Source organism: Lactuca serriola, chromosome 5 (assembly GCF_051521515.1).
Source record: "Lactuca serriola cultivar US96UC23 chromosome 5, Lser_US96UC23_V15, whole genome shotgun sequence".
In the NCBI taxonomy this organism is placed as follows: Eukaryota; Viridiplantae; Streptophyta; class Magnoliopsida; order Asterales; family Asteraceae; genus Lactuca; species Lactuca serriola.
This window is the reverse complement of record NC_136412.1, coordinates 200,765,004-200,781,495: the sequence shown is the minus strand read 5'-3', so window position 1 is coordinate 200,781,495 and position 16,492 is coordinate 200,765,004.

Below are 16,492 nucleotides of genomic sequence, written 5' to 3'. Positions count from 1 at the left end.
ATCCTGAGGAGGAGCCCGAAGAAGACCCCAAGGGAAATCACGTGGAGTACCATGCGGAGCAAAGATACGAAACGTTCCATATGCCTTATGTGGAGTACACGCCAACTAGTCCTGGTACCTACTGGGAGCGACTTTATAAAGATGAAATGCCACAGGCACAGCTCGAGATTCACAGTTTGAAAAGAAAGATTGAAGAGATAGATGAACATAGGTCAAGGCTCGTACAGGAGAACCAAATAAGGGTTGATGCTGCTGAGAAAAGTAAACGCAAGATATGAAGGTTGGAATAGGAAGTGTCAGAGCTAAGGAAACCGACTATCACTAAGTTGTGGGAAGGGTTTGTGGCTTGGGCAAAACAAGCCAAGGCCACGACTTACGGATTCCTAGATAAGGTGGTTGGAAGAGAACCACCTCAGGCCGAGGTGTTGGTCATTCAAAGTGGTCCCGGAGATCGAAAAGCTAAAAAGATAAGGAAGTACTTGAAGGAGGGAAAGAGAATATTGAAATATGATGACATCGTTTTTAAAAATTAGAAAGTAGGAGTGAAATGATTTGTCCTTTTTTTTTATTATTTCTCTTGGTTGTTGGCTTGAGTGACTTGATGTGAACAAGACGTATGTCTATTTTTGAAGTTTTAATAATTTGGAATAAAATTTATGTTTGTTATACTTATAGTGTTATAAACATAAATATGTAGTTGATATGTCTACACGAAGGTCTGGGAGGTTCATTAGGGTCACTCCGGAGGAAGAGCGCATCCCAATTGGAGCTTATGTTAGAGCACCAGGAGATGTTCCAGAAACCCCACTGAACCCGAACACTAGTCGTGGACGGGGCCAAGGAAGAGGTAGGGGTAGAGGAAGAGGCCGAGGTGCTGTTACAGCACCGATACCTATACAATCGGCCCATGGTAGCTTGGGATCCCACTGCGGTCGAGGTCGAGGTCATGGAAGGGGTCGTGCGGCAAACACGATCACTAGAGAGGAGTTGGCTGATGAGATTGCTCGAGCAATTCGAGACACCTTACCAGATGTAGTTGCTCAGGTACGAGAAGCAATAATGGGTGAGTATGAAGGTAACTTGGGTGGAGGTGAAGAGGACTACAAGTACAGTACACCAAATATGAGTCGTGAACCAAGTATTGCACAACCCACAAGGCATCCTGACAACCACGATCGGCGGGGTTATAGTTACAAGACGTTCATGAACTGCAAGCCACCCATTTTTAACGGAGAAATTGATCCCGTTTTATCAACATGGATCATGGAGATTGAGGGAACATTCGATACTAGCAAGTGTGCGGATGAGGACAAGGTGATTTATGCTGCAACAATGCTAAAAGGGGAGGCAATACATTGGTGGGGCATGGTGAAGGAGGTTAGGGGCGTGAGGTGGCCAAGAATATGTCATGGGATGAGTTCCTAAGAATTTTTAAAGAAAAGTTTTGCCCTCGTACAGCGGTTAAACAGTTGGAGGAAGAATTTTTAAGGTTGGAGCAGGGGAATATGACTGTGAGGGAGTACACCACAAAGTTCACGGAGAAGGCTAGGTTTGCCGAATTTTACATATCTACGGAAGAAAGAAGGGTGGAACGCTATATTTGGGGATTGAGAACAGCTATCCGTGAATTTGTGCAAATTCAGAAACCGGGTACTTTCCAGTCTGCTGTTGATGCTGCAGAAGGTCACGAACGTGAGAAGAATCGTCAAGGTGAAGACAGGGCTTTGGGGAAAAGAAAATGGGAGGGTAAAAATAATTATTCGAAGAAAGGCAAGACTTCAGGGCAAGAACGTAAGGTTGATCAAAGCTCTAGAGTAAAGCAATGTCCGAAATGTAACCGTTATCATAAGGGGGAGTGTAACATGAATCAGAAAGTTTGCTACAAGTGTGGTAAGCCAGGGCACATAGCCACAGAATGTAAGACAGGAAGGGTATGTTATGGGTGTGGTTCCCCTAACCACATTAAGTCGGAATGTCCCCAGGGTAAAGGTAACAACAATCAAGGCAGGATAACAGACAATCGGTCGACGGATAAAAAGGCTGACACTGGTAGACCAAAAGCTAGAGCTTTTCGCATGACGGCTCAGGAGGCTCAGGAGACCCCGGATGTGGTGACAGGTACTTTCCTAGTAAACTCAATTCATGCTAGGGTGTTATTTGATTCTGGTGCAAATAGATCTTTTGTGTCTTCTACTTTTTGCAAAAAACTGGGTAGAAATACAAAGACTCTAGAACATGCCTTAGAAATTGAAACTGTTGACGATCATTGGGTAGTAGTAAGAGAGGAATATGATGATTGCTCTATCTAAATAGAAGGTAGTGTGCTACCATTAAAATTATTACCTATAGCCCTAGGTGATTTTGATCTTGTTATAGGGATGGATTGGTTGTCGAAAAACCAAGTGACTATAGATTGTGAAAATAGGATTGTTCAAGTTTGGGTGCCAAAAAAAGGAATGGTAAAGATTTACGGTGATCGGCGAATTAAGGACTCTATTTTGTTATCAGTGACTAAGGCAACTCGTTATCTAAAGAAAGGGTGTCAAAGTTATTGGGCATATGTTCTCGATGCCAAGCAGGACAAGCCTGAAATAACACATATACCAGTTGTACGCGAGTTCCAAGATGTGTTCCCTGATGACCTAACTAGCTTGCCACCGGATAGGCAAGTGGAGTTTCGAATCGATCTTACCCCAGGAGTAGCACCAACAGCTCGTGCGCCCTATCGGTTAGCACCAACCGAAATGAAGGAGTTGATGGCTCAGTTGCAAGATTTGCTCGACAAGGGTTTTATTCTGCCCAGTACCTTACCGTGGGGTGCACCAGTACTATTCGTCAAGAAGAAGGATGGGACAATGCGAATGTGCATTGACTACAGGGAGTTAAACAAGGTGACTATAAAGAACCGGTATCCATTACCGATAATTGATGACCTATTCGATCAACTCCAGGGGCAAGTTACTTCTCAAAGATCGATTTACGGTCGGGGTATCACCAGCTAAAAGTCAGAGAAGAAGATGTGTCGAAGACAGCCTTTCGAACTAGGTATGGTCATTACGAGTTTTTAGTAATGCCATTTGGTTTGACCAATGCACCAGCTACATTCATGGATCTGATGAACCAGGTGTGCAAGCCATACCTAGACAAGTTTGTAATCGTCTTTATCGATGACATATTGATATACTCTAAAAGTAAGGCAGACCATGAGCAACATCTGCGGCTAACACTTAGTTTATTGAGGAAAGAAAAATTATTTGCCAAATTTTCGAAGTGCGAGTTTTGGCTTCGGGAAGTCCAGTTTTTGGGACATGTTGTAAACGAACAAGGTATCAAGGTGGACCCAGCAAAGATTGAGGCGATTGAAAAGTGGGAACCACCAAGGACCCCATTAGAAGTTCGAAGTTTTCTTGGGTTGGCAGGATACTATAGACGGTTTATACAAGACTTCTCGCGCATAGCTGCACCGCTAATTACCCTGACAAGGAAAAATGTGAAGTTCGAATGGAAGCCAGAGCAAGATAATGCCTTTAACGTCTTAAAGGAAAAGCTTAGCAGTGCACCAGTATGATCTTTACCAGAAGGCAATGATGGCTTTGTTGTTTATAGTGATGCATCCAAGTTAGGTTTGGGGTGTGTTTTGATGCAAAACGGTAAGGTGATTGCTTATGCCTCACGACAGTTAAAGGTTCACGAGCGTAAATACCCAACGCATGATATGGAGTTGGCTGCAGTAGTGTTCGCTTTAAAGATTTGGAGACACTATTTGTATGGGACAAGGTGTCAGATCTTCACTGATCACAAGAGTTTGAAATACTTGTTCGATCAGAAAGATCTGAACATGAGACAGCAACGGTGGATGGAACTATTAAGAGATTACGACTGTGAGATATTATATCATCCGGGGAAGGCAAATGTGGTAGTTGATGCACTAAGTCGTAAGGAAAGAAGAGAACCACCTAAGAGTCGAATGATGAATATTAGCATAACCACCAGCTTACTAGATGATTTGAGAAAGAATCAAGAGGAGGCCTCGAAGGAAGACAAATGGAAAAGTGAAAGGGTGGCGGGAGTAGTGCAATCATTGGAAAAGGATAGCCGTGGCTTGAAGTGTTTCCAAGGAAGGGTTTGGGTACCACGAGTGGGTGAAGTGCGTAACTTACTTCTCAAGGAAGCGCACATGTCAAAGTACTCAATCCATCCGGGAACAAACAAGATGTATCAAGACTTACGAAAATCTTACTGGTGGCCTGGTATGAAAAAGGATATAGCCTATTTTGTTGAAAGGTGTTTGACGTGCTTGAAGGTGAAGGCTGAACACCAAAGGTCATACGGTCAGTTACAGTCAATGGAGATTCCAGTGTGGAAATGGGATCACATCACAATGGACTTTGTGACTAAGTTACCAAGGACACCAAAAGGTTATGACGTGATTTGGGTAGTTGTGGATAGATTAACCAAATCGGCGCACTTCCTTCCGATTAAGGAGACGTACCCGTTAGAAAGCCTAGCTAAATTATACGTTGACGAGATAGTGAAACTGCATGGAGTTCCATTATCTATTATTTCGGATCGGGATAGTCGTTTTACGTCGACATTTTGGGGTAGCTTCCAACGAGAAATGGGTACTTGAGTAAAATTGAGCACGGCATACCACCCGCAAACAGATGGGCAAAGTGAATGGACAATATAGACCTTGGAAGACATGTTAAGGTCTTGTGTTATTGATTTTGGAGGGTCGTGGGAAACTCATTTGCCGTTAATAGAGTTTTCCTACAACAATAGCTATCATGCAAGTATAAAAGTCGCACCATATGAGGCTCTATATGGCAGGAAATGTAGAACTCCATTATGTTGGAATGAGGTGGGGGAGAAACAGTTGGCTAGACCTGAACTTGTTCAGCAAACTACCGACAAAATCCAGGTGATTAGGGATAACATTAAGGTTGCTCAGGATCGGCAGAAAAGTTATGCAGATAAGCGGAGAAAGCCAATAATGTTTCAGGTCGGTGATAAAGTTATGTTAAAGGTGTCCCCATGGAAGGGCGTTGTTCGTTTTGGTAAGCGGGGGAAGTTAAGTCCTCGCTACGTTGGACCCTTTATAATAAAGGAACGAGTTGGAGAAGTAGCATATCAATTGGAGTTACCAAGGGAAATGCTGGGCATTCATAGCACGTTCCATGTCTCTAATCTAAAGAAGTGTCTAGCGGACGCCGCCATGGAAGTGCCACTTCAAGAAATTAAGGTTGATGAGAAGCTGCGATATACAGAAGAACCCGTCGCAATAATAGATCGAAAGGTCAGAAAATTAAGGAATATGGAGATATCACTGGTGAAAGTTCAGTGGAAGTATCATAAAGGTTCAGATGCAACATGGGAGACCGAGCGAGATATGAAGACTAAATACTCTCACTTATTTGCTTAATTCAAAATTCCGAGGACGGAATTTTTCTAAGGGGGGAAGTTTGTAGTAACTTGTATCAAAAAAAATATATACCATATATATAATCAGGTTATGTTAATAAAAGATTATTAATTCAAAATTAAGGGGTTGATTAGAAGGGGATTATGAGGTATAATGTCTAGAAACCGTCATCCATGATTAAGCCTTAAATTCGAGCAACTGAGGGGATAGTAACTGATGAAACCTTAGGCAATACATAGAGCTCGAAATTTCTAGTGGAAATCCCACTGGAATTGCAAGAAACGATAGAGAATTGAGGAGGAAATCAAAGGAGGAAGTTCGTAAAGCATTTTTGGAGTTGTGCTCGAAATCAAGGTATAAACCTTCAATTTCAGCTCGTTATAATTGTTAGAGTATGTTTACAAGGTCGTTCTGTGTGTTTTGGTTCCACTTAGGGTCTCGATTCGGCTACAATACTAAGAATTGATGAGAATTTTTGAAGTGTTATTTTGAGTGCAATAAAATGTTAATTTAACTTAATTTGGATATATTTTGGTATTTGATTCCGAAAATAAGTTGGTATGTAGTGGAGATAATGAATGGTAGATTTAATTATTCATTTGGTAGAATTTCAGAGCTTTATTGAATTTAAAAATGGCTGCAAATTGATTTTTTTTTCGGGTAGAGAAGACAAGAAACTGGATCGGAGTTTTTGGGGTTGTACGCGTTTCTTGTGTTTTAAATAAATAATTTTGGGCTTCTAACAAAAGAGTGTTTTGGTCCACTAAGCAGGAGGCCACATTACCACTTCGATCCTAGTGTACATGTTGCACCATTATTATTATTATGTTTTCCCTCCTTGAAATGTGACGTCCACCCCACTGGCTTTTCTTTTAACTAAAACGGTTTTTACATAATTAGCACCTATATTTTGATAAGTTGACAGATTTGATTTTTTTTAGAAAGACGTTGTACAACTGCTTTTCATATTTCATATGTAAACATAAGTTACGGTAATAGTCCCTGCAATATTAATAATTGGTTAGTATCCATTAATAGTAGTTTTATTAGTGATTTCAAAACCACGAGTCTTGTTAATTTAAAGGTTTTTTTATTTTGGTTTATTTTATTTATTTATTTTTGTTTGGCTTTTGAGTATTAACTTTAACGGTGAAACTTTAACTTCGAAAGAAGATATAATATTAGTTCTAAAGTTATTACGAATTTTGTAATTAACATAATTGGATTGTTATTGGTTGGCCGAACGAGATACGTGGATAGTGGGACTAAAACGAACACATAGGATGTTTTTCTAGGATTGAAGCCTTAGAAAATATGTTGGTTAAATGTAGGGTGCGGGTAGCGTGACAAGCTTGGTTAAGACCTGCGCCAACAAGGTGAGTTTCGTGTGAATTTTGTGGTTGTTTGCATGAAAAGTTGATTCTAAATTATTTGCAATTATATGTTACTGTTGTCATTGCTATGAATATTTGTGTGAAATTTTGTGAATTATTTCATATAAAAGCGTGAAAATGGTGGGTGACATATAGGGAACATGTGTATTTACACGGTCTTATTATTAGTCATCGTACAGGGTGTTAGTACGCGGCGGAGAGCTTACGCTCTATTTATCTAGCCGTAAGCATATTTGTTGTGCCCGGCGGAGGGACTCGTTCCCTGGAATTGACAGTAGTTCCCTAATGTGTCATCAAGGGTGAAAAGAAATGAAAAGTTTTATATTGATAAATTGTTGATTATTTTTATTTTATTGACGTCAATATGCATGAAAACCATGAACTCACTAGGCCCTAGGCTTACCCATTAGAATCATTAAATGCACGCAACCCAGGAAATAACGTAGCAAGCGGCAGCGGGAATGGAAAGGATAAAGTTCAGACTTGAAGAAGGCGACAAGTTTTGAGGAAGACGTAGCGCACCAAGTGTTTAATTAAATTTCTATTTGCTTCCGCTATTATTATTATTAATAATTACGTTAGTATTTGAATCTTGAATTTTGGAAGTTTTGGGACTATGTTAAGTTATTTTGGTATTTGAAATTTGGGGCGTTACATGTAGTCTGGTGGGATATCGGGTACCCGTCCGACGAACGTTTAAATATTTGTTGTATATCATGTGTACATATATAGTCATAAAGGTTCTTTAAGTTCATTCAATAACCTTGGGTAGCAAGGGTATATATCCATGTTCATACGTACCAGTTACATTACTAGTAAGCTACCATAGGGGTAGCTCAGGAAGATACTAGAACTATTACTAGAACACGATATCACACAATGATTTAGTTCATTCATGAGTCAATAGTTGTTAGATAGAGAGAACATACATTATAGCTAGTACACACAGTACATTACTATACATGCTAGATAGAGACAGAACACACATTACAGCTAGCACACACAGAACATTATAGTACATTACTATACTATTACATAGATATGTTTACATGATTACGCGTACATGAGTACGTTTACATAGATACATTTACATAGAGACGCTGTTATAAGCATGCCTATATATGTATAGTTATATAATTAATATTTAAAGGACTTAGGAAGGCTATTCACCCTATTTCCTTTTCGCGCTTGAGATGTGGTCTCGTGGGATATCAGGTATCCGTCTGAAGGTTGTTTAAATATTAGTTATATATCATGTGTATGTATATGGGCATAATAGTTCCTTTCAGTCAGTTCAGTACCTTTGGGTAGCAAAGGCATACGTTAATATACCTTTACATAGATCATTTGCGATAATAGGACAGACATCACTAGGTGCTATAGCATAGAACGAGTTCAGGATCTAACTATACCAATGAATCGCAATGCATTGTGATAGTTATATTGGGTATACATGATCATAGTAATGTGGATGTTCATGGCTTGCATACATGCATGGGTCGTGCGTAGGTCCCAAAATCTCTTTGACCAGGGAGCATTTAGCCTGGGATCTAGCCATCACATTATGCCTTATCCCTCAAATAAGGCAATAGGAGTACAGAGGTAGTCACTTATTACAAATACTACAGTACTCATAAGATTACAATAGACTTAAGGTAGTTAGTAAAGTTGTAGTTATTCGATACCACAACATAGTACTATTTCCTTTTCCCATTACATTCACTTCGTGAACATTCACACGATGCACGGTAATGTATAAACTATATTTTGGATAATGATAGTCGAATTTGGGAAAATACACACTCTTATAAGAGACACACACAGACACTAGATGCCTTGGTAGAAGGATACTTTTAGTAGGAAACATATGGTTTTCTAGGATATTCAAAACAGTTTCATACTTACAGTTCATATACATTTTCAATACTTACAGTTAATATACATTTTCAATACTTATAGTTCATATACATACAAATACTTACATACAAATTAAGTCACTAAAATACTTTAGATCTCACCAGCTTTAAAGCTGATACTCTCTTTCAAAATAACTTGTATCCTCAGGTCAACCATAGACAGGTACCGATGCAAGGTTCAGTGAAGATGGTGCTCGTTCAAGACTCATCTTTCATTTTGATTTATACTTTAGTGTCTATTATAATTTGACAGAACACACTTGTATTAAAATTATATTATTAATGCAATGGATGATGTTGTTGCTTGTTTACTACTTTTCATTGTTGTGATACTATATATGACGTCCTCTGTCCCAGAACATTTTCGCCGTTCATGGTTTTGGGGTGTGACAGATTGGTATCAGAGCATTGTTTATAGTGAATTAAGTATATCAACCCATAAAAGATATACATACTATAAATACAATGGGATTAAAAATACTCTGACCAAGAGTTTATACTTTAAATAATAAAATATTTAAGTAAGTATACGTGCATGCATTCATACGAAAATCAGTGTCACCAGGAGATTACAAAAGAATTACGATTGTTGGACAACACAGGTGGACTTAGAGACATATGGTCAAAACTGGGAAGATATAGCTTGATCACCTATATTATTCGAGGGTTGACTAGCATTTGCCTAAGTGTAGTTGTGTGGTTGCAACAAGTCTAAAATCTTACCAACAATACCACAATGAGAATAGTAGAACATAACGTTAAACTTAAAATACTATAGGGGTATTTGGTGTTACTATAAGTACTTTATACTTGAGAACAAAAACGGGATCTTCATTACTAAGTTAATAGTTGCTAAATGGATACACTAAAGTTATATGTAACTAGGATGTTATAGACTTAGAATCTGTGAAAATTTGGCTTTACCCCTATTCTGTGTGAATTTGGAGTTAAGATCACTAATTCGAAAGCCTATCCTGTTTCGATTACATATAACTGGTATGCACTTGCTGAATCACGAGCCGAAGTCATAGAACTCCGCGTACGCCAGAGGGTGTATGAAAGACACCTACTTGATGTGGAACATCAACTGGCTGAACTGAGAGTTTACCAGAGGGATGACCGTCGCCAGTAGTAGATGCTTTACTTTATCTTCCTTGTTTTAAGGAATCGTTTTTTTGTCTTTGCCCAATGTGGCATTTTCTATGAAACTATCTTGTACTGTAAGTACTTTTGGTTAGGTCTTTATGCTGTCAAGTACTATCTTCTCTGGATATGATGTAAGACCTTTTACAAGGTCATTCTCCCGAACTGTTACGTCATGTATATCAAAGATATTGACAGTCGGCTAACTTCTATGTCATTCTTTATTCAGGTACTCTTATCATACTTTCATTGGAGTCTATCTGAAACATGCTTTAGTCAAGTCATTGGACTATAGTAATTTAACTCCAGAGATATTCCCATGTCTCTTTTAGTGGTTGGACCATGTTATTCACCAACCCACGATACCTCGACTTGAACGACAAATGTCTTGAGACCATTCTACGAACTTACTTCCACCCATTACTAGGACATCATCATAGGGAAGTAGGTCAACCCTTCATGAACACACCTCCACTCAGTACTAGGACAGCATCATAAGGATGTAGGTCAAACCTTTGCGTACATGCTTCCAATCTGTACTAGGAGTGCATCATAGGGATGTAGGTCAAACTTTTGAGAACATACTCTTATTATTTACTTGAACAATCGAAGTACATCCAGGTTCAACCAGAATCGCTCACAAAATCCTTAGCTTTCATGTTATCAGAATTTTGTCGTCATCCAGACACAACCAGCTTCACACACACATCTTTTTCTCCGTAAACGTCTTCTTAGCGAAGCCATCATACGGAAATCGGAAGTACTCCTGCATAGAGTACCTCATATCTCTTATCCTTTCTGAAGAAAACTCAGCAGACCTCCTTGAAGTATCACTCGTGCAGTACGTTAAGTTCAATCCATAGATTCATATGGTTGATCTATCGCTGAAGAATGTATACATAAGGGTGATATATAATCAAGATTCTACAAGTTTAGAATTGATGATTTCGCTATTAACTTCCTTTCCTCATTAGGAGGTGGACGTAAAGAGGAATCAATTATTCAATCTTAATTATACACAACTCGTATACACGAGATTGTGATCATTGAACCATGTATGAATTCTAATATGAACTTCAGGACAGTGACTGCCCTAGACTACGAGTAATCGCATCGCCATGTGAACAAACTTAGAACCCAGTAGGACTCCTGTAAACAGATCGCCCTACAGTCTAAACAACCACAGAGATACAAGAACAGACCGGACAACTTAGCGAACTACACAAAAATAGAATTGGAAGACTAGGCTTCTCACCCTGGAGAGCTCCGGTCTTATTCTTCCAGAGGTCGACGGATTACATCATATGTACCTCAGATATTGAGGACTCCGTCAAGATTTTTCCATTAGAAATCGTTATCTCTGCCTGGTATAGATGAATTGGTTGAGCAAACGCAAGGAAAGAATTACTTTCAGAAATGGACCTGAGATCCGAATATCAGCAGTTTGACTGTTAGGAAAGGATGTCCGGAAGACTACCTTCCGAACTCGATGTGGACACTTCGAGTCTGTAGTGATACCCCTCAGATAGGACCAATATGCCCATAGTATTCATGAGCTAAATGAGTAGGGTACGTCTCTCTTACTTGGATCAGTTCATCATTTCTCCATGTAATGACTTGCTTATCTACCCTCATAGTAAGAAGGAACCCATGGAAACATTACCCTCGGAGGAACTTTCGCGAAGTTCTCTAAGCATGAGTTTTGAAATTGAAGAGTCATATTCCTAAGACACACTATTAGTGATTTGGGAATTTTGAGTACTATTTCAATTTGTCAAAACCGTTGAGAATTTGTCGACACCAGAGACGCCGACAGAAATTCGCCAAATTCTAGGTCTTATAGACCTATGTCATAGTTCATCCAGAACTCCTCACAAATCACAAAAACCCGTACGACTTTGACCCAGTAAGGGGTGTCCCTTGACGGGGAAGGTAAGCAAGAGAAAGAACCTTCGGAATTCCAAGTGCGAGACCAAGTTCTTTAGGAAGTCTCACTCTGGGAATGGCTTAATACGCTTCGTAAAGTGTGGAAATCTAAATCCAAGATAAATAGGACCTCCGAGATTCTTACTAGGATCGGTCCTGTACCTCACTGACTAGATCTATTCCGCGAACTCAGTAACGTACACTCTACCCTTAGCATCTCGGTCTTGAAACCGTACCTTTCCGTTAGGACTCTTGTAAGTCCACTCGACGAGATCCACGCCTTCGTATTACAACTGTAGTGACCCTCGACCGAGAGGTCAATCGGACGAAGCAACGCCATCGCCCGTTAGTGAAGGTTCGTTGGGATACCAACCGAGGACCCGATTTTACTTAGGAGCGTGAGAACCAATCGATTAGGAAGTTCACACCTCATGACTCGATCATTCCTACCTACTTCCTTACCTAAATTCTAATTTCGGGACGAAATTCCCTTTAACAATGGGGATGATGTGACAACCCAAAATATCCATTCTGTACGAACCATATCAAGTCAGTAGAAGACTAGAACAGTTGTAGTAAATTCCAGACTTTTGGTATAAGTTTGAGTATTTCAGTTTTACACTTAAGGAGATATCAGGAGAGTGGACGCAATAGGGTATTGTGCAACTCTATTATTCCAAAACTCTATGATATCAGATTTCATTGCATGAATAAAATATTTTCTGCAAAAAATCCTAGGACTATATATTCGATTCTGAGCCATATTTATTCATTAGTTCCATTTCCAACTAGAGAAAAGCCGAATTCTCTCTCAAGGATCTTCCGACTTTCATCCCGAAAAGTGAGTACTTCTATCTAGCTATGTTATAAAGCTTCTTATGTGCTTAATACACTATAAATCATAGGAAAACACTAAGAATAAAGAGTTTACGGACCAAAAACATCTTGGACCGTAAACCCTTCTTTAGGGGTGAAATGATGCCCTAGTCCCTTCCTATTGCAATGAAACTAGTTTAGTCTTGTACCCTAATTTGTTTAGCACTAGAAAACACCCGTAGAACACCAAGAGTAAGGTGTTCATGGCCCCAGAAGTTCCAGGGTCGTGAACTCCAAATAATAGGGCCAAAAGGTGTTATAAACTTGTCTAAAGCCTTGGACACTAGCCTAATTTAGTTCCTAGTTAAACTAGGGACTTGAAAAGCACCCTTCCAAGGGAGATTACTACCGTAATCTCCAAGACTTTTGGTCCCAGGGCCATGAACTCCTAAAAGGAGTTATATAATGCCCTAAACTCTTCCAAAGACCAAGCCATTAAGTAGAAATGCTTCTTAGAGTTTTGTAGTGCATCAAACATCAAATGGTCATGTAAGTATGAGATTACGGCTGTAAACTCATGAGTTTATGACCGTAAACTCATTTGTTAGTCACATTAGGGCCGTGAAATACATTATGGAGTTTTCCTTGAACCCTACACACAATAGCTTTTCCCTACAACACTTAGATGCAATCCTAGAGGCTAATAACACTTGATAAAGGTGTTTAGCATGTCCTAGGGTGTCTTGACTTGTTTATTAGTTGTTTATAGACTAATTTGATACATATATGTGATATTATATGTTAACTAGTATCATGGAGTGTGTTCAAGACTTCACTTGACACCTAGCAATCCTACGTCTTCAGTTCATTCGTACCACTCACAACAGGTGATTTCATATCCCTTAATCAATGTTTTAAGTGTTTCTAAATGTTTTATTGGGGGGATACAATTAGAATCATGCTAGTTATTATATCAATCACATGTAATTAATAAGCAACATTCAAATGATTTACTACTCAATAGCCGTTTTACCAAACAGTTTCCTTCAAATGATTTTCATAAACATCTTATATGTTTAAGACTCCTTATTAAACTGTTCATTTTACTCTTTATGTTTCATTTCAAACTCATTTACAATTGTATTTCAAACAAATGTTTCTTTATACTTAAAATGTTTTATCAAACCCATGCTTTCAACCCGTGTTATAGATTGACATCAAGTCGATCTTTTCTTAGATAATACTTATGTTCAAAGGTTTCACAAAACTTATTTTATGCTTTTATATTGTCAATTGCATGCTTATATATGTATAGTTATATAAGAAATGTTTAAAGGACTTAGGAAGGCTATCCACCCTATTTCCTTTTCACGCTTGAGATGTGGTCTGGTGGGATATCAGATACCCGTCCAACGGTCATTTAAATATTAGTTATATATCGTGTGTACATATATAGTCATAAAGGTTCTTTAAGTTCATTCAATAACCTTGGGTAGCAAGGGTATACATCCATGTTCATACGTACCAGTTAAATTACTAGTAAGCTACCATAGGGTAATTCAGGAAGATACTAGAACTATTACTAGAACACGACATCACACAATGAGTCAGCTCATTCAAGATTCAATACTTGCTAGATAGAAAGAACATACATTATAGCTAGTACACACAGTACATTACTATACATGCTAGACAGATAGAGAACACATTACAGCTAGCACACGCAGAACATTATAGTCCATTACTATACTATTACATAGATATGTTTACATGATTACGCTTACATGAGTACGTTTACATAAAGACCCTGTTATAAGCAAGCCTATATATATATAGTTATATAAGTAATATTTAAAGGACTTAGGAAGGCTATTCACCCTATTTCCTTTTCACGCTTGAGATGTGGTCTGGTGGGATATCAGGTATCCGTCCGAAGGTTGTTTAAATATTAGTTATATATCATGTGTATGTATATGGGCATAATAGTTCCTTTCAGTCAGTTCAGTACCTTTGGGTAGCAAAGGCATACGTTAATATACCTTTACATAGATCATATGCGATAATAGGACAGACATCACTAGGTGCTATAGCATAGAACGAGTTCAGGATCTAACTATACCAATGAATCGCAATGCATTGTGATAGTTATATTGGGTATACATGATCATAGTAATGTGGATGTTCATGGCTTGCATACATGCATGGGTCGTGTGTAGGTCCCAAAATCTCTTTGACCGGGGAGCATTTAGCCTGGGATCTAGCCATCACATTATGCCTTATCCCTCAAATAAGGCAATAGGAGTACAGAGGTAGTCACTTATTACAAATACTACAGTACTCATAAGATTACAATAGACTTAAGGTAGTTAGTAAAGTTGTAGTTATTCGATACCACAACATAGTACTATTTCCTTTTCCCATTACATTCACTTCGTGAACATTCACACGATGCACGGTAATATATAAACTATATTTTGGATAATGATAGTCGAATTTGGGAAAATACACACTCTTATAAGAGACACACACAGACACTAGATGCCTTGGTAGAAGGATACTTTTAGTAGGAAACATATGGTTTTCTAGGATATTCAAAACAGTTTCATACTTACAGTTCATATACATTTTCAATACTTACAGTTCATATACATTTTCAATACTTACAGTTCATATACATACAAATTATGACACTAAAATACTTATGATCTCACCAACTTTAAAGCTGATACTCTCTTTCAAAATAACTTGTATCCTCAGCTCAACCATAGACAGGTACTGATGCAAGGTTCAGAGAAGATAGTGCTCTTTCAAGACTCATCTTTCATTTTGATTTATACTTTAGTGTCTATTATAATTTGATAGAACACACTTGTATTAAAATTATATTATTGATGTAATGGATGATGTTGTTGCGTGTTTACTACTTTTCATTGTTGTGATACTGTACATGACGTCCTCCGCCCCAGAACGTTTCCACCATTCATGGTTTTTGGGTGTGACATTTGTAATAAAATTTCCAAACGTCATTGAATACGGTTTTATGCTACCAAAATATAATTCTTAGTCATTTGGACATTTTGGTCAATTTTTTAGTGTTTTGATCTTTTTGCTCAAACCTATCAATTTGACCATTTGGTGTAGGAAATTGTCACAACTGAAAATTTTGAGCTATGTAATCTATACATTCAAGTTAATGTGAATCAAAAACTTCAATCAAACACAACATGCTAGTACTACAAATAGTCATCAAACAATTGGAGACCCTAGAAGTTCTTGTTAAGTCTATTTTAGACTAGAACTTCCTTATTGGATCCAAATGGACCAATAAGCTTCCAATTGGACTATCATGGGCTTAGAACCCTAATTGGGCTCTAATTGGACCCACACTTATTTATTTTAACATTTTGGGCCATATTGGGCCTAGAATTAAATGAATTAAAAGCCTTGATACATGAATAATCTAAACTAGTCCAATAAAAATATAAAAAATCCTACTACATTCTTTTAGACTAAAAACATACCCAAGGCTAACTCAAATATTGGGCTTAGGAGCAAAAGGCCCAAAATTCTTTTTTTTTTCCTCCATGTTTCGGCCCAATACCCAAGCCCAAGAGGATTTGAAGATAGTTGACTTAAGTGTGCCACCTCATTATTGTCCATAGGATATCCATGCAACATCTCATGCCTCCATGCAAGCATCACTTCAAAAATCACTTCTTTCCCTTCCTCTCTCTCACTCTCGGCCATACACACCTACACACCCCAAAAATCTCTCAAACACTCTTTAGATCACTCAAGAACAACTCTCCCTCTCCACTCAAAAATCTCGAGTTCTAGGAAGCATTCAAGAGGAAATCTCCACAAAATTCTTCATC